At 40.2% G+C, this 19,768-nt stretch overlaps 1 protein-coding gene across 18 annotated transcripts in view; it reads right to left on the bottom strand.

The window, feature by feature from the left end:
• FMN1 (formin 1) overlaps nt 1-19,768 on the bottom strand; it is a 497,917-nt gene that overhangs the window by 259,861 nt on the left and 218,288 nt on the right. The window lies entirely within an intron of this gene.

The following is a 19,768-nucleotide window of genomic DNA, read 5'->3' as shown; positions in this document are numbered from 1 at the left end:
CAGAGATATGAAAGTGTCATATATAACAAGAACTCTTGCTGGGCCACAAGGGATTGAGAAGGTAGTGGGGCAGCTTGTAAGCAATCAAAATGAAAGAAAAAGGCAGAGTGATGGGAAAGTATTAGGAAAGAGTAGAAGAGCAAGCTAACTAAAGTTGTAAGACTGAATCTGACTTCAGAAAGTCTTAAATATCATGCCAAGGACTTGAACTCAACTTAATTAGCAAAACTGAGCCATTAAAGGTATGTATGAGAGAAAATTGATGCTTTCAAATTGTGGTGTTGGAGAAGACTCTTGAAAGTCCCTTGGACTACAAGGAAATCAAACCAATCAATCCAAAAGGAAATCAGTCCTGAATATTCATTGAAAGAACTGATGCTGAAGCTCCAATACTTCGGCCACCTGATGGGAAGAAACGACTCATTAGAAAAGACCATGATGCTGGGAAAGATTGAGGGAAGAGGAGAAGGGGTGATAGAGGATGAGATGGTTGGATGGCATCATTGACACAATGGATATGAGTTTGAGCATACTCTGAGAGATGGTGAAGGAGAGGGAAGCCTGGTGTGTTGCAGTCCATAGGGTCGAAAGAGTCAGATACGACTTAGCAACTGAAAAAGAAGAGAGAAACAACAATCTCTAAGCAATTCATAATATGGCCTGAATATAGGCAAGATAAGATGAAAAAGCAAGAGAGTTTCAGAAAAACATCTATTTCTGCTTTATTGACTATGCCAAAGCCTTTGACTGTGTGGATCACAATAAACTGTGGAAAATTCTGAAAGAGATTGGAATACCAGACCACCTGATCTGCCTCTTGAGGAACCTACATGCAGGTCAGGAAGCAACAGTTAGAACTGGACATGGAACAACAGACTGGTTCCAAATAGGAAAAAGGAGTACATCAAGGCTGTATATTGTCACCCTGCTTATTTAACTTCTATGCAGAGTACATCATGAGAAACGCTGGGCCGGAAGAAGCACAAGCTGGAATCAAGACTGCTGGGAGAAATATCAATAACCTCAGATATGCAGATGACACCACCCTTATGGCAGAAAGTGAAGAGGAACTAAAAAGCCTCTTGATGAAAGTGAAAGTGGAGAGTGAAAAAGTTGGCTTAAACCTCAACATTCAGAAAACGAAGATCATGGCATCTGGTCCCATCACTTCATGGCAAATAGATGGGGAAACAGTGGAAACAGTGTCAGACTTTATTTTTTGGGGCTCCAAAATCACTGCAGATGGTGACTGCAGCCATGAAATTAAAAGACGCTTACTCCTTGGAAGGAAAATTATGACCAACCTAGATAGCATATTGAAAAGCAGAGACATTACTTTGCCAACAAAGGTCCGTCTAGTCAAGGCTATGGTTTTTCCAGTGGTCATGTATGGATGTGAGAGTTGGACTGTGAAGAAAGCTGAGCACCAAAGAATTGATGCTTTTGAACTGTGGTATTGGAGAAGACTCTTGAGAGTCCCTTGGACTGCAAGGAGATCCAACCAGTCCATTCTAAAGGAGATCAGTCCTGGGTGTTCTTTGGAAGGAATGATGCTAAAGCTGAAACTCCAGTACTTTGGCTACCTCATGTGAAGAGTTGACTCATTGGAAAAGACTTTGATGCTGGGAGGGACTGGGGGAAGGGGATGACAGAGGATGAGATGGCTGGATAGCATCACTGAATCGATGGATGAGTCTGAGTGAACTCCGGGAGTTGGCGATGGACAGGGAGGCCTGGTGTGCTGCAATTCATAGGGTCACAAAGAGTCGGACACGACTGAACGACTGAACTGAACTGAACTGAAGATGAATCAGGACAAGGATGGCATGGTGTCAAGAGATCATGGAGATAAAAATCAGCATCATTTGGCAATCAAGTGGATGCAGAAGCTGAGGATGCAAGAGCTGCAAAGATGCACCCAAGATTTCTAGTCTGGACTTTAAGAACAGTGGAACCTTCAGCTAAGAAAAGACTGTTCTGTGTTGTGTTTACTGAATACACTGTGTAGGGGGAGGTCAGAAGTGGACAAGGAGATGAGTCCTTTCAACCCTGGGATTATTGACATTTTTGATGCTGAGACTTTTAAAAATTATACTAAAGACTTTTCCCAGTGTAGGATTTCCAGCAAAAACTAGAACTTTCCTGGAGCTAGAACTAGAGTAAACACTTGAATCTGAATAATAGGTCTGAAAAGCCTTTACATAGATATAAATTTGCAGCAATTAATGAAATCTCTAAACACAGGAAGGCAGGAAACTCAAGGCCACCTTTTGGAGGATCACATTTAGGACTGCAGAGATAGGGCTAAGGCAGCAGCAAAGAAGATGAAGAAAACACATTCAGAGGAAGAGGGAAAAAATGAGAATTCAGTGTCTTACATGTTTCGGGAAGAGACTAAGGATTTCAGCACTGACACACTGGAATCAAGGCCAATGGAGACCCAGAGGCGACCAGGACCATGATCACTTCTCCGTGGTCTCAGCTTCTTCAGTACAGGCAGCAGAAGGCAAGTGGCAGAGAAGCTGAGACATGTAACCAGTGTTTGAGAACTGTGCCATCGGGAGGACAGAGCGAAACTCCAAGATGTAGGAGTCAGTGAAGAGATTTTAAAGTAGAGGAGAGCTGAGTACATTATTACAAATGGGGGAAGGCACCTGCCAAAAAGGGAACAGTGAAGGAGAGAAAGTGCGGAAAAGATGGTAGAGGGTAACACAGAGGTGGGAGGAGGAACTGCATGAAAAAATATCAGGGGTCTCAGTTTCTTTTCCTAGGTACAATGGCCAAAATTTAAAAAGAAAAAGGGGGAAAAAAAGGCAAAGAAATAAAGACATTAATAGTCTAGAGACAAAGGCATTCAATCTCTATTTTCCTCGTCTTAAAAGAAGTGCCCCTCCTGCCACTATATGTACTATATATACGGTTGAGCCACTCTGCTGTCCAGCGGAAACTAACAAAACATCGTAAAGCAACTATACTCCAATCAATTTTTTAAAATAAATAAAATTCTGAGAGAAAGAAAAAGAAGTTCCCCCTTTACCCCTAGAGCTAATTTAGCCTCTTGGGTCCCTGATTTCACGCTCTCTCACATTCTCAGGAACATGTTCTCATCCCTTTGCTGCTCTCCAGCCAGGCTCTTCCCTTTACCTACTCAGGTCTCCTGTTGACAATGCAAGGCTGCTCAAACTGGTTTCCCACAAAATAGATGCCCAGTGCATGTCTGTTCTTACCACAGGAGATGAACTCCACAACCATTCCCCTATATAATCAGAGCATCACCATGGTGAAGGCAGCATCCCCATTTTGTGGACTGTCCAAAGCCACAACCCTACAATATATCCAGGCTAAGACTTAAAGACTGGGTCCGACTCTCAAGCCTTGTGTTCTTTCTCCTGTGCAGACTCTACACACTTGTCAAGATACCGGCAGTAGACTCTGTTTTTGTCTAAACGTTACAAAGTACCTGGCTTGCTGTCAGAGGCCAAATTTTAAATGGCTGAAATAGCTTGATAGATTGTGTGAAAATTTTATGGTCCTTCCGTCAGACACCGTAATTTATTGTCACATAATACACAGTTAGAAGAACCAAAAGAAACCATCCCACAAGGGCAAACAATGTGGAGGCGGTGGCCCTTTGACACGCTCAGGCCACAGGCATTATATGGATCCAATAAGAAAGCTGCTTCTACGAGCGAGAAAACAACCTCTTGATCTTGCAAAATGTTTTTGGACACCTAAAGGCTCTTTTATGACTGTGGCTGATTAAAATGAAAAGCTTAAATGACTAAAATGCTCTTTTTGATGAGTTTTTGCCATGAACTATGGACCTTGTGGTCCAGTGGGATTCGAGCCCTTTGATCCTGGGCACTCACATAAATTCAGTCATAAAACAACATTGGATTTGATTTTACTAGTGTGGCTGATGTTGCCAGATTTGTAATGCAATCTTGTTTTCTCCCCTCCCCAGTTTTAAGCCCATGCACCATTATTTTATAGCAAAAGCAAAGGAGTTTCCATTTGTTTTGGCAATAATCAAGCCTCACAGTTGAGACAGTACTCTAGGATATGGGAATTTCATAGGAAAAAAAATGATTCTCTATTATGGATATATGAATATTGGAATGAATGTCATTTTATGTGCTGAAAATGTCAAAACGAAAAACCCTTTTCTGCATGAAAATAATTACAGATTTTCATTACCTAAGAGGGTTAGAATATGATGGGGTTGAGAATCACAAGTATAAAATAGGAAAAATATGATCAGATTTTAGTATCCATAAATTTCCAGCAGGACTAATTGAAAATGAATTTTTAAAAAATCAAAAGAACCTCCAGATTATTTATTAATGAGTGACAGATCATATCTTAGTTTAAAATTTCATTTACTAAAAAAAAAAAAAACAAAAAAAAAAACTGGTATCTGTGGAAGAGGTAAAGGAAATAGTCAACAAAACATTTGTTTAAGAAAAAGATATGCAATAACTAAACTTAAGATGTTTAACTCACTTCCCTTCCTAATCTAATAATTTGCCTTCGAACGTGTCTGTACCACAATATAATATTCTTGTAACTTCTAATTTTAGAAGTGAACATTTTACTATGAAAGTTCTCTGAGGAAGCCAAAATGCAAATAACTCTGCAAAGACCTGCATTATGGAGGCCAACATGATCAATGGTGGGGCAGCATTATTCATTTTTTAGGGAGTAAAACATCAGTTTGGGCTCACTTAGGAAGAATCATGATACCTTTAGCCTGTTCACTAGACCAGGAAATACTAATTTAAGTTGGATAAACAGTTGCCAGAAATTTTTTTTTCATGGATTGCTTGAAGGCTGGGAAATTATTCACCAAGATTATTCTGGAAGTGACATGAGCCCTAGAGTCATGGGACTTCTCAACAATAGGTCTCACTTAAGCACAACTGCCATAGAATATACAGAGCACTATCCTTTGGGAACTAACAACAACAAATCCTTTAGGCAATGCCTTAGGACGTTTTCAGTGCAGTCTCTCAGTCCCTGCTGACCCCAGGCAGCAGCTCAGCCTACAGCCCATCCAGAGGAATGTCACTTCAGCACAGGTTCACCCCCATGACTTCTGATGCTAATACCCGGATTAAGCCATACAAAACTGCTGTTTTAGAGTCAAAAGTGACCAAGTATCAACAATTTCCTGTGATTCAACTTATAAGCCCCATTCAGATTTGGAAAAAAAATAAATAAACCACTTTGTTCTATGTCTTCTCAATTATGTGAGAAAACTTTAAATATGTGTATTATGGCTATTTGCAGCAGATAGGGGTCATGCTATATGCAGTACTAATAAACAGAACATTATACAGACAATCCACAACAGCTTCCAAAGACTATATAAGTAATTGTCACTGACTTGTTGAGAAAAGTAATTGTCCTGGTTGTATGTATATATTGAGTTATGATGACAGAAGAGTATGTAGATACCGAGAAAGAGCTTTCTCATGTCATGCTCAAAAGGGTAATAGAGTGTCAGCACCTTTCTCTCACTCTATTAGTTAGTTCATTGAAAAAATATTTATTGTGTACTTATGTTCAAATGGAGCTTCCCTGGTAGCTCAGCTGGTAAAGAAATTACCTGCAATGCAGGAGGCCCCGGTTCGATCCCTGGGTTGGGAAGATCCCCTGGAGGAAGGACAGGCTACCCACTCTGGTATTCTTGGGCTTCCCTGGTGGCTCAGATGGTAAAGAATTTGCCTGCAATATGGGAGACCTTGGTTTGATCCCTGGGTTGGGAAGACCCCCTGGAGGAGGGCAGGGCAACCCACTCCAGTTTTCTTGCCTGGAGAATCCCCATGAACAGAGGAGTCTGGTGGGCTACCATCCATGGGGTCGCAAACAGTCAGACACAACTGAGTGACTAAGAACAGCACATTATGTTCAAATAGTGGTCTAGGTAGCCAAGGAAAAGAAAATCAAGCTGTACAAAATAGAGAAGCAACAGTGGCAGCTTTAGTAGTTCCTGTTTCAGCAGAAGCAACAATCAATCAGCATTGGGAGAAAGTCAATGCTTTTTGTCAGAGTGTGACTTCTCCCACCCATGCTCCTGCCTTCATCAAAGTCAGTGTCACTTCCTACCTGCAAGATGGCCATGCTTCGCAACTATCCTGTCCACTTCCATTCTGGCCCTACTACTATTGACCTGCTGAAACAGCAGCCAAGGGGGTGTCTTTTGAAAACACAAATCTATTCGTGTCACACACTTCTCTGCTCAAACTTAGTAGGTTCCTACTGTACTGAGGATGAAACTGGAAAACTTTAAAGAGACCAACAAGGCCAAGGCCCCTCCAGAATCCGGCCTCTTGCTCTCTGCCACAGCTAGGGTTTTCAAACTGTGGTCTGTGATCACGAGCGGGATAACAAATCAATTTATGCTTTATCACCAGCATTTTTAAAACAAGAGTATTGAATATACCAAAATACATCACATGAAGTAACTTCTGTTTAATAGAACTCCTATTTCACACACATACAGTCACACACAAACATGTAATGTGGATTTTGATATAAAACTCATTTCTTATTCCAGGATGCAGCTTAAGAAGTTTGAAAAATCCTACTCCAGAGCTTCACCCCCAAAGCCTCTGCTATTTGTCACTCACCACCCTGTGGTCACACTGACCTCCCCACAGCCCTCAAACCAACCACACTCCTCTTCACCCTTCGGATCTCTGCTCAAATGCCACTTTCTTAAAGTATATTTCCCTGACCCCTCAAATCTAAATTATAGCCTATCTGTAGCACCCCATACTGTATTTTTCCTAACAGCATCCATCATATCAACTGATTATTTTATCAACATCTGTCTCTAACTGGACTATAGGCTTCCCTACAAGAAAGTAGGGACCATGTCTGTTCTGGTTCTTCCAGCACCTAGTACAGTGCCTGACACCTCGTAGCCTACTTAGATATAGTGACAGGCCTCTAATTTCTTTTTGCTGAGTCCATTATTAGAGGAAGCATGGATGATCCATTTCAAAACGCATTGTTTTCTGGTGGCTTTTTGTCTTTTGACATATAGAATGCGCATGTATATTTATGGACATAAACACATGACAAACTGCTTCTATAATTACATTAAACATTTATGTACAGTATAGAACTATACATACCTATGAGTATATACCTATGAGTACAGAACTATGCATACATATTTGTGTAAGCTGTTCTGTGAATAAACTAAGAGTGATATTGTTATTCATGTATTTAAGGCAAAGCTCTAAACTGGAAAGCCCTTTCAATAATCAACAAAAAACTTGGAGCTTTAAGAGAAAAAGGGTCAAGCTGACCTCCAGTGGTGAAATTGGGGAATGACTTCTAAAATAATTATATAGTGTACACAGGTTACCAATCACACAAATCCACAAGTCTACGAAACAGCTTTCTCAATTAACACTTTAAATTATGTGTATTATATATATTTTAAACACATAGGGGTCATGTCACACAGACTGTTAACAGAAACTAAGCAGAACTGTATTACAGAGACACCCACAGCAGCCTCTAGAGACAGTCAAAAACAATCTCTAAAACATTTAAAAATATTTCATCTAAATTTAAACTAAAACATTTAAAAACATTTAAGATAATCAGAACATCTGAAACTTGAGCATTCTCTTAGTTGAGATCTAATATCTGAAATTTGCAAGCTCCATTAAAAGGAGATAATTTAAAATGAAAACACTCACAGAATCTTTCCATTCATCAGTATCTGGGTAATATTGGGGACTTAGTTTAAACTGCCTGTTATCTAGCCTTTATGGTATAAATTCTATTTTCTAACTAAACAGTAAATCATCTGAGAATATAATCCATGCAAGTATTAAATAATCCAGGGTATATGCTAACTGGAGTTCCTGGCATAGTAATACTCAATACATGTTAGCTGATATTATCATCAAATGTTTTATTTCTAGCACATTTCATATTTGAAAGGTGCTCAATGAGTACTGAATATTATTAAAAAGTATAAAAACCACAGCTATTATATAAAGTCATATAAGTTTCTCATTTTTTGGCAATAAGAATTTTTGAAATGCAGTATCTCACAGTACAAACTTAAGGAGCCCTAAGCCCTGGGATGTTTTCCCATATCAGATTTTTTTCTTAAAATCATGGCAGCAGCAATATTTTCCTTAACAGGCAGTAATGGAAATAAGAGCATCACACTTAAATCACAAAAATGTTAAAAGCGATGCTCTTGGGAACATTATGACATTAATTACAGAATATTTTTCCTTTATATAGGTACATGGTTTATATTAAAAAACTTCACTGCCAAAAAATACACATCAACAGCCATTGACTTAAAGTGAACTAAGTATTCTGATCCTCAGAACAAATAGTAATTTATCGGTCATCTACCACTGCCATTAAAGTTATGACCAACCTAGATAGCATATTCAAAAGCAGAGACATTACTTTGCCAACAAAGGTCCGTCTAGTCAAGGCTATGGTTTTTCCAGTGGTCATGTATGGATGTGAGAGTTGGACTGTGAAGAAGGCTGAGCGCCGAAGAATTGATGCTTTTGAACTGTGGTGTTGGAGAAGACTCTTGAGAGCCCCTTGGACTGCAAGGAGATCCAACCAGTCCATTCTGAAGGAGATCAGCCCTGGGATTTCTTTGGAAGGAATGATGCTAAAGCTGAAACTCCAGTCCTTTGGCCACCTCATGCGAAGAGTTGACTCATTGGAAAAGACTCTGATGCTGGGAGGGATTGGGGGCAGGAGGAGAAGGGGACGACAGAGGATGAGATGGCTGGATGGCATCACTGACTCGATGGACATGAGTCTGAGTGAACTCCGGGAGCTGGTGATGGACAGGGAGGCCTGGCGTGCTGCGATTCCTGGGGTCGCAAAGAGTCGGACACGACTGAGCGACTGAACTGAACTAAACTGAAGCACTGCCATTGTACCTCCAGTCCCACATTTAATTATCACTACAGTTGCCATCCGCATCCTATTAACCAAGTTACAGTGTCACCATGATCACAGTTTCAGATGAGAAATTAAAGCTCAGAAAGGTTTAGATAATTTGTTCAAGACCACACACGCAGGTCTTTGACATTTTTGAACTGTGGTGTTGGAGAAGACTCTTGAGAGTCCCTTGGACTGCAAGGAGATCCAACCAGTCAATCCTAAAAGAAAGCTAGTCCTGAATATTCATTGGAAGGACTGATGCTAAAGCTCCAGTACTTTGGCCACCTGATGACAAAAACTGACTCCTTAGAAAAGACCCTGATGCTGGGAAAGATGGAAAGCAGAGGAGAAGGAGGTGACAGAGGATGAGGTGGTTGGATGGCATCACTGACTCAATGGACATGAGTCTGAGCAAGCTCTGGGAGTTGGTGATGGACAGGGAAGCCTGGCGTGCTGCAGTCCATGGGGTCGCCAAGAGCTGGACACGACTGAGTGACTGAACTGGACTGAACACATGTAGGATTCAACCCAAGGAAGACCGCACGGCCACTCAGTTGTTTCGACTCAGTTCTTCTGCCTAGAGTTGTGTTACATTTCATCTAATGAATTACTTAAAGTCATTATGTGGGTTAGTTCTTCAGCAATTTCTGCTGCTAAGGTACACTGCTCTTAAGGACTGATATTTTACCCAAGGAGAGATCAAAGGCAAAGGTCAGTCCAGAAACAAGGTCATGTCACAAATTCTTTCTAGGAAAGGACCTTCAAGGTGGGAGAACTTCCAGAGGTTCAGTGTAGATGTTGAGTGCCACTTCGTAAGGTTGATGTAGTAACTCATTTAATCTTCATACAAAAAGATTAGAACAGAGTAAATGATCATTAAATAGCAGCTATGATTATTATTAATCCTTCATGAGAATCAGTGGCAGTGAAATGGTCAAAATGCATAAACACACAGACATCATAAATTCACACTCTGGATTCCAAAGCCCACATGAGGCTGGGCTTGTTAGAAGAGGTCAAAGCGCCACCTATCACATGTGAGCCCATCCTACAAACAGATGACAGCACAGAGAACAGTCACATCTCCCATCTGCTTATCGAATCAGTAACCCTGGGACTCTACTGGGGAAGGTCTGAAAATAGCTGAGGAACTCCTATGTTCAAACTGTAGAAATCAATGAAGTGAGTAGCTGGCAAGAAGCAGAAAAGTTCTGCCACTATATTTTCTCAATGGTCTCAGGAATTAATTTGTCTGAGACTCCAGGTATCAAATCTCTAAGATGAATATAGACAACTATCAAGATTATGGTGATAAATACTAGAGGCTCTTCCTCAAGCTGGATTCAGGACCTGCTATGGGAAATGAGGTTAGAAAGGGCAATCTTCAACGTGCTCTTTTCTTCTATACTTAGGAAGAACAGCTTGTCATTTCTGAAACCTGTGAACTAAGAGAACTCTGTTGCTATTTTTTGTTTATAAACATCATAGAAATATCTCCATCTTTTTTACCCAATAAAGAGCTTGTATAGGATAATAATAAGGGATGATCTGCAGAGATCTTGTCACAGGATGAAGGAAAGGGGGGAACTGAAAAGTTAGAAAACTATTGTACTAGAGAAAGTGCATCAAATCAGCTGATAAATTGACAGCAGAAACAAAGTATATTTAGAAACCAGACAGGCCTGGTTAGGAGACCCTGCCATTATACTAGCCAGTTATGAAAACTCAGGACAGCACTCAACTTCTGAGCCTGAACTGATTAGATATCATGTATACAAATAAAGCATCAAGCAGAATGCCTGGAAGTTTGTACTTCATATTCAATAATGATGATCATAATCATGTCCAATTAAAGTCAGAAAGCAAAGGGTACTCAGCATTTAAATTTTGAAAAATAAAGCAAAAATGTAGTAGAACATTCCTAAAAATGTAGCAGAACACCAACATTACTCAATTTTCTGCCCTAAGAACTATCTTTTGCTCACCTTTCCAACATGGCTGCCCTCTCTATTCCATCAATAACGCTTTCAGCGAAGGACAAGAGAAATAAAGAAAGGAAAGGAGGAGGGAAGAGAAAAGAAATATAAAAGTCCACCAAGTTATAAAAGCAAAAGGGATGTTTGCTTGTTATTCATGAGGCCATGGAGAAAGAGGATGAGGACATTCTTACTCAGCTTCTCCAAGCTCAGTATCAGGAGTCACCAACATGGATGTCTACAGGATCAGGCAATTAACAGCAACAATTTGATAGGGAAAGGGCAGAAGCATTGTGGAAATTACACCACAGGTGTTCATCTAAATTGATTGAAGGGTGATTTTTTAAATGGCATTATGATGATCAAACATACTTCTTTGGATTGTATTTGACAGCACCATAAAGTTATGTACTCTTTGGCCTCCTAATGCTACCTCCAAAATAACATAAATACTGAAATACCATGAATCATGAAGGACTTTCTAGCCAACATCCAGTCAGATCACTCAGTAACTTTTCATATTTTGACTCGCCATTCAGCACTGCTTCAGGTAATGTGGAACCAGGGTATCTCAAAGGCTTTTGGATTGAGTTGAGGCAGACACATGGGCCCACTCTCCCCAGGCCAGAAATAATTCAGAAGAAAACATAGATGACCTAGTTCTATACTCTTACTTTATTGCTACAGAACCCATTATTCACCCAACGGCCCAGGACTAACAAACACACAGCATTACTGAGCAAAGTGGGACATATCAAGGGGGAAGGAAGCACTCCCCATGGGATCTGACATACTTCATTCACTTTCTCATATCTCATGAAAAGTCAAAAGAGCAAAGGTCAATAACTGAATCATGTTGCTGTATACCATAAACTAACACAAGACTGTAAATCAACTATACTTCAAATTTTGAAAGTTTTTTTAAAAAGCAAAGGCCAACATTCAAAAAGTCACCATTCCAGCATCTGCTTGTCCCCTTCCGTCAAAAACTATTGAAAAAAGAATCATCATCTTGGCTCACATGAGTGACTCAAGTTCAGAGTTTAAGACTCAAAGGGATTCACAGCAGCACTATTTACAACAGCCAAAACTTGGAAACAACCCAGATGTCCACTGACAGATGAATGGAGAAAAAAGATGTGGTACATACGTACAATGGAATACTACTCAGCCATTAAAAAAGAATGAAATAAGGCCATTTGCAGCAGCATGGATACAACTTGAGATTATCATACTAAGTGAAGTAAGTCAGAAAAAAGAGACAAATACCATACGTTATCACCATATGATATTACTTATATGTGGAATCTAAAATATGGCACAAATGAACCTATCTACAAAACAGAAACAGGCACACAGACACAGATCAGACTGTGGTTGCCAAGGAGGGGTGGTGAGAAGAGGGATGGACTGGTTGGTAGATGCAAACAATTACATTTAGAATGGAGAAATAACAAGGTCATACTGTATAGCACAGGTAAGTATATACAATCTTCTGGGATAAACCCTAAAGGAAAACAGTATTTTAAAATACTACTCTGCTGTACAACAGAGGTTGTATACAACACTGCAACTCTACTATGCTTCAATTAAAAACAAAAAACAAAAAAACAAAAGACACAGTGGGGATGTTTGGAGCCGATGGTGCCTGAAGGAGGCAAACAAAGCCGGCGTCAGCCTCAATGATACGAATTCAAGTAAAGCGCACAGTCTTCATTCTACAACCAGCTTCCTTCTATCAGCAAATGCAACTTGAAAAAATAGTGGAATTATATGGGGCGAGACAGCATCTTGAAGGCTGAGATAATGGGCTCCTGGGCTAAGTCAGCCAGGGAATTAATCACTTCTTGTTTTTCATCAAAGTTCAATCCCAAAGTTACTTGCATGCTTCTACGTAGCCAGGGAGTCTACAAGGCACATCAACAGGGGCAAACCAGTAAATCCACTAAACTCCTAACATTATACTATATGCACACAATGAAATAATAAATTAAGATATTTCCCAACACTCTCTCATCTTTCCTGGCATCTCAGTAATGAAATATCAGCACTTAGGGGAATGCCATAAGGGTTTAATGAAATATTTCATATTTGCAAAAGTTTTGTTTATCAAATCTACAAATTATTTCCCTTCCCTCAAAGTATTCGCCAGGAATTAACAGATTTAAATGTGTTATGTTGATAGTAAAGAACATAACAAATGGGCTAGGATCAGGGTGTGCATGTCTTTGTAAACTTAGCTGTATCAGCTCAAGTGTAGTTTGTACTCAATTTTGTTTCAACAGCAATGTGTTTACTATTAGAAATGGACCAGTGGGGTGGGTTAGAGAGAGGAAAAGTAAGGACGTCTACAAGTTTCTCATAGTGGAGGCCAACATACCATTTAGTTCTCTGGGGGCCCACAAGGTACAACATAAGTTAATTTCTAGCTTGGCGCCCACCCCTGGATCATTTCACAGTAGGAGTTGCCGTATTAGAACTGTGCCTGCGTTGCACAATGAGCGGGGGCCTGCTACAGGCCAGTTTTCAGTCCAGTTTCCCCTCAGTGAGGACTGCGGCTGTGATGAATGGGGTAAACGGAAAAGGTTCCCGTAAAGGAAATGTGACTGTTGGCTAGTTTTCTTCTATCTCACAACTCAAAGAACATTAGTCACAAACTGATAAAACAATGTGTCATTTCTAAGGCACTTACTTCTGAACTGCTGAAAGTGCTGGTCAAAAACAGGATTTTTACATTATCCAAGCTCCTCAAAAGCCAGATATGGGGCATGCGTTTTTTTTTCCCCTCCACTTTCAAAATTGAGGAAGTAGAGAGCCAAAGAAGTCCTACCCATCTTTATGCTTCCCTCCCGTCAGAAAGCAGAGCTGGCCCTCCTATGGAAGCTGCATTTGCCATTCTGAGAGCTGTGCTCCCTCACTGAGTCACGCACCCTAATCAGCACTGGGAGGACAGAAGACTGTGTCCCAAGGAAGCAAGGAGAGCTGACAAGAAACCCCCCTGGTTAGAACGGGGAACCTCCAAAAGGAGGAGAAAAACAAGGGAGAGGTGTCAAACACAGGGTTTACAGATGCTGAGTTAGGTAACCCTAAGGCTGAAAGGACAACGCGGTGGACAAACAGAACTTTTTTTAAAGTGCAGTTGGATCAGTGATAAAATTCAAAGCTGCTATTAGTATACAGCCTGGTTCTTTATTTTGTAAATTAGAAAAATGATTCAAAAACATTGCCTGAAGGTCACACAGTTCATTGTCCCCAAAGTGAGACCACACTCCAGACCTTGTATTTCTAGATCCAATATTCTTTCCATTAATGTTGCATTGATTAATAGAAAGACATTGGCTTCAAAGTCAGACAGATCTAGATGGGTTCAAATTCAGGTTCCCTGGCAACCTACTCCAGTATTCCTGTTGGGATAATCCCATGGACAGAGGAGCCTAGTGGGCTACAGTCCACTGGGTTGCAAAGAATTGGACACGACTGAGCAACCCAGCACACACACACACACACTAGGATTTCTGACAAATCAGTCTCTGAAAGCCTCAGGTTTTAAAATCTGAAAATGGGGACAAATCTTTGTTTATTTTTCCACATTTACTCTTTCTAATACTAGTATCAAATGCATAGAACAAAGGTTGGCACACAGTGGTGATTTGATTACATTTTAGTTGCTACTTGTTTTTCAATCATAGGTTGTTATTTTAAAAAATATTTGTGCATCATCTATGTGCCAAGAAATTTACTAGGTACTTTCAAAAACAGAGAAAAAAAATCAGACTAATAAGCAGGACCTTGGTGGCACGAAAAGGGTAATAAAATCACTCAAAGAACTCAAGACTAAGAAAGTAGATTGTGCACTGAGATAAGATTATACAGATCAACACAGAGCAGTATTCAGAAACATCGGTTACTAGGAGGAAGAAAAGAATTATGTGAGAAACAAGCTATAGAGCCCTCCCTTCTTCCCTCCCTCCCTCTGCTCTTCTCTATTCACGGTAAAGCTCTAACAGGGGAACAAGATATTTATCAAACTTATTAGACCATGAAATATTTTTGTCAAAGAGCATTTTGGAGGCTCACTGTTCAGCATAATGACCTCTGGGAAAGCCTGGTTTAGACCCCCTGATATAGAGCACAGAGGCTAGTGGACAGCTGGAAGACCATAGAAAGAAGAAGTCAAAGCCCCAAAGAAGTCCTCAACCAAAAGAGCCTGAGGGCTGCTCTAAACTCAAGCTGCCTAATTACAAGGAGACTTGAGCAGAGCAAAAGGAATGAGAAATGGTATTTACTGAACATGTGTTCATATTCAGGTATATATCATATTGAACAATCCTAGAATGGAGGCATCATCAAAATGACTACATTTTTAAAAACTGAGCTAGAGTTGATGTACAATATTCTATGTTATAGGTGTACAACACAGTGATTCACAATTTTTAGAACAGTCTTATGGACTCTGTGGGAGAGGGAGAGGGTGGGAAGATTTGGGAGAATGGCATTGAAACATGTAAAATATCATGTATGAAATGAGTTGCCAGTCCAGGTCCGATGCACGATACTGGATGCTTGGGGCTGGTGCACTGGGACGACCCAGAGGGATGGAATGGGGAGGGAGGAGGGAGGAGGGTTCAGGATGGGGAACACATGTAAACCTGTGGCGGATTCATTTTGATATTTGGCAAATCTAATACAGTTATGTAAAGTTTAAAAATAAAATAAAATTTAAAAAAAAAAAAAAAAAGAAAACGAAAAAAAAAAAAAAAAAAAAAGTTATATTTCATCTAGAGTTATTATAAAATATTGGCTATGTTCCTTGCACTGTACTATATACCCTTGTAGCTTATTTATATCTTTATCCATTCATCTGTTGATGGACAGTTAGGGTCCATCCATATCTTGGTAATTGTAAATAATGCTGCTATTAACATTGAGGTGCATATAGCTTTCAAATTAAGTGTTTTTGTTTTTTTTCAGATATATACCCAGGAGTGGAATTGCTGTCTCATATAGCAGATCTACTGTAGTTTTCTGAGAAACCTCCATATTGTTCTCCATAGTAGCTGCACCAATTTACATTCCTACCAACACTGTAAGAGGGTTCTATTTTCCCCACATCTTCTCCACTATTTGTTATTTGGGCATCAATATGATTATTATTGAACAAATGCTGAAACTGAGAAAATTAAATGCCAGAGAGGTTGATTAATTTCCTAATGTCACAGTGCAAGGAGCTGAACTGAATTCTAACTCAAAAACCTGAATCCTTTCATACTCTCATCATGTATAAAATATCATCACACCTGGTTTTCTGACTACAATAAGACAAAAACCAACTATATAAGATTTTGTACAAGGGCTGTGATAGTGATTTTCAAACCGTGCTCCTAGACCATTCCAAAGCAAAAAATCTGTATTTACACCATGGGAGAATTAGCTTTATCACATGCCTTGAAAGGGCAGGTGTGAACTAAGTTTCTACATAAACCATGAACTTGTTGTGCAACGGCTACCACAGGCAAAATTTTCTCAAATAAATACTGTAAAGGTGCCACTCTTCCAAAAATAAAATCAGTAACACAGACTTATTCAGAACTGAAAAATGAACTAGATGATGCTGAATATCATGAAGTGATCAGATACTCTTAGGGCAAGGTTTGCTAAATGAAGGGCATACTTGAACAAAATTTAAGAATTTTTCTGGTTTTAGTATAAATGAAATAGCTAAGCCATAGAAAATGTTGGACCTGCCACAACTCTCCTACTGGAGATTTGAGTAGAAAAGTCAGTCAAGGGCTTTGGGTAAAAGGTATACATAAATTGATGGAATTTGGAAATGAATTCATTCCAATCATCAATAACTTTTTGCTTTTGAATTACAGGGAGGATATGTATCTGAGTTGCTACACATTTTGAAAAGCCGGTTCCAGGACCAAGCCCCTTCTAGATCATAGCCTTCCACAAGTGTGGGCTACAGAGCATATCTGAGATAAAAACTCCCCACTTTTATAAGCCTTGAGCCTCTGGGCTAAAAGTTCCAACCTCCAATCAAAATGGATTCTATTTTGTAGGTGGGGGAATTTAACAATTAAATGACTTCCTACGAATTTACAGTCAAAAACAGAATAGCAAGCTGACATTAGGTTCTCCACTTGTTGAGTCAGGCCATTTTTTTTTTAAGTCTATGAAAACAGTCTCAAAAAACTAAATATGACACATATCAATTCTTACATATGGTGACAGAATGAATCACTTTCCCTATGTACTTAAGCACAGACTCTTTCTTACTTTAGAAAGGCATTTTGAAGAGGTCCTGAAACAAATCTGATTCTCTGTGACCTGTAAGCAGAGAAAGAAAATCTAGCAGGCCATGAAGGCTGCCAGTTGAAATCCATATAAAGAAATGAGCACCAAAAGAGCTGCTCACCAATTGTCTTCCACCAGTCCTGTGACAACAGACGTGACTTTGTCACTTAGTGGAATAAAACAGGTGGGGATGATGTTCAGTGAGTGCCCACAAGTACAGCCAAATGGGGTTACAGATTTATGAACCTGCATCTTTTCTGACTTGGTCAGAATAACATCTAGTTATTTTCTGCATCACCCAGGGGTTAAAGGAACTAGGCAGAGGAAATGGCCCAGAGTGGGGACAGCGGCAAACTAGAGACCACCTGTCCTAAGTTGAAGCGATGTCTGTTCCTCAACCCCAGCTGGTTCAAGTCATACAGGAAAATAAGTGCACCATTACCAGTTTTTCCAACTGTTTTTTCAGACGCAGCTAGAAATCTCTCCCTACTTTAAACTATTTCTAATTCAATCTTTAAAATGTTCTACTTGCCAACAAGACACTTCTTTAGGTCAGATGAGGAGTAAGAGTTGCCAGTTTCCACATACACTACCATGTATAAAAGAGATAGCCAGAGGGAATTTGCTGTATGACTCAGGGAACTCAAACTAGGGCTCCGTGACAACCTAGCAGGGCCGGATGGGGAGGGAGGTTCACAAGGGAGGGGAAACACGTGTACCTATGGCTGATTCACGTTGATGTATGGCAGAAACCAACACAATATTGTAAAGCAATTTCCTTCAATAAAAAATAAATTGAAAAAAAAAGGGATGTATTTTTAAGTTTACTAATAGCATTAAAAGAACAGATAATTATTTCAGATATACTTAAAGAAAGCTTAAAGTATAACTAGGAACACTTTTTAATGTTTATTATTGTCAATCATACCTTGGTCTGCTGCTGCTGCTAAGTCGCTTCAGTCGTGTCCAACTCTGTGCGACCCCATAGACGGCAGCCCACCAGGCTCCCCCGTCCCTGGGATTCTCCAGGCAAGAACACTGGAGTGGGTTGCCATTTCCTTCTCCAATGCATGAAAGTGAAAACTGAAAGCAAAGTTGCTTTGTCAGGTCTGACTCTTAGCGGTCCCATGGACTGCAGCCTACCAGGCTCCTCCGTCCATGGGATTTTCCAGGCAAGAGTACTGGAGTGGGGTGCCATTGCCTTCTAACCTTTATTTTAAATGAAGATCATGATTACAATATAGTTGTTTTCTTTTTCACTTATTCACCCTTTCCCTTCTCAAAACTTCTCCTAGCTTGAGATGTAAGATCATAAGACTTTTTTGTGGAGGGAGATGAAAAGACATGAAATAATATATGTAACATGCCTAGAAAAATGCCTGGCACAAAGGAAGAGCCCCAAGATTGCAAGTACCTGTGGTCCCTGTGAATATTATTAGCTGTCAAAGTACTCCCAGGGCTGATCTATAACTTGGGGAAGGTTGTATTAATTCTTATGGCTGAGCTATTATAGAATGCTTCTGCTCATGGACTCACTTCTGTACCACCCTCTTCAGCAATCTGCTTCTTTAATTAATTCCCACTGCAGCTTCTCTGAGACAGCTGGCAATCTTTTACACATCAGAACAAAGAGCAAGGTCTCTGTAGAGCATTTTGCAACAAAGGAGATAAGGGCCCCCCTCTCTCCCCCATTTTGTCCCCTAGGAGTCAGAGGTACTTTTCCACTTTTTTGTTTCTTTGTGAAATGGACTTATTCCCTCCCCCAAACTATTTAAGCCAAGCTGTTCAGGGGTGGCCTGAATTCATACCCCATAAGGCTGCCCTGGTAGCTCAGACCGTAAAGAATCTGTCTGCAATTCAGGAGACCCAGGTTTGATCCCTGGGTTGGGAAGATCCCCTGGAGTAGGAAATGGCAACCCCATTCCAGAGTTCTTGCCTGGGAAATTCCATAGACGGGGAGCCTGGCGGGCTACAGTCCATGGGGTTGCAAAGAGTCACACACGACTTATTTAGTGATCTTTCTGCTACCTGCAGTAGTTTCATATAAAATCAAATATACAATCTCAGTTATTTAAAAAAGAATACTATCACCTAATGGAAAGAAGAATATTTGATCCACAAACTCACTGAATTAGCATGTAATGACCTAGCACTATACAACCACCAAGTCTGATTTCAATTTCGCTAATGTTCTCTCCTGAGATATGGGGTCAACCCCAGTTATCAGTAAACTGGAATCAGTGCCTGATTCAATATTTAGTTATGTCAAATTATGACTGTGAAACTTCCTGTTATAGGCCCAGCAAGTAAATACCAAACATAAGGGAATGATAATTAGTGGGACAAAGGAAACGATCCCTCAGACTTTCTGGACTTCACAAAGGAGCTCAAGTCAGCAGCGTCCAAGTGCTCTCTGGGGATATGGAATGGCTGATCCAGCACAATTCTTCCTCCTACTAGGTCCACTTCCTTAACTGCCTGACATCACATTGCAGACATGTGCTAAGCAACACACAAACGAACACAAGGCTGGGAGGACACCC

The sequence above is a fragment of the Bubalus kerabau genome, chromosome 10 (genome assembly GCF_029407905.1).
Source record: "Bubalus kerabau isolate K-KA32 ecotype Philippines breed swamp buffalo chromosome 10, PCC_UOA_SB_1v2, whole genome shotgun sequence".
Taxonomy (NCBI): Eukaryota; Metazoa; Chordata; class Mammalia; order Artiodactyla; family Bovidae; genus Bubalus; species Bubalus kerabau.
The sequence above is the reverse complement of the archived record's forward strand: the minus strand, read 5'-3'. Positions and strand labels throughout refer to the sequence as shown.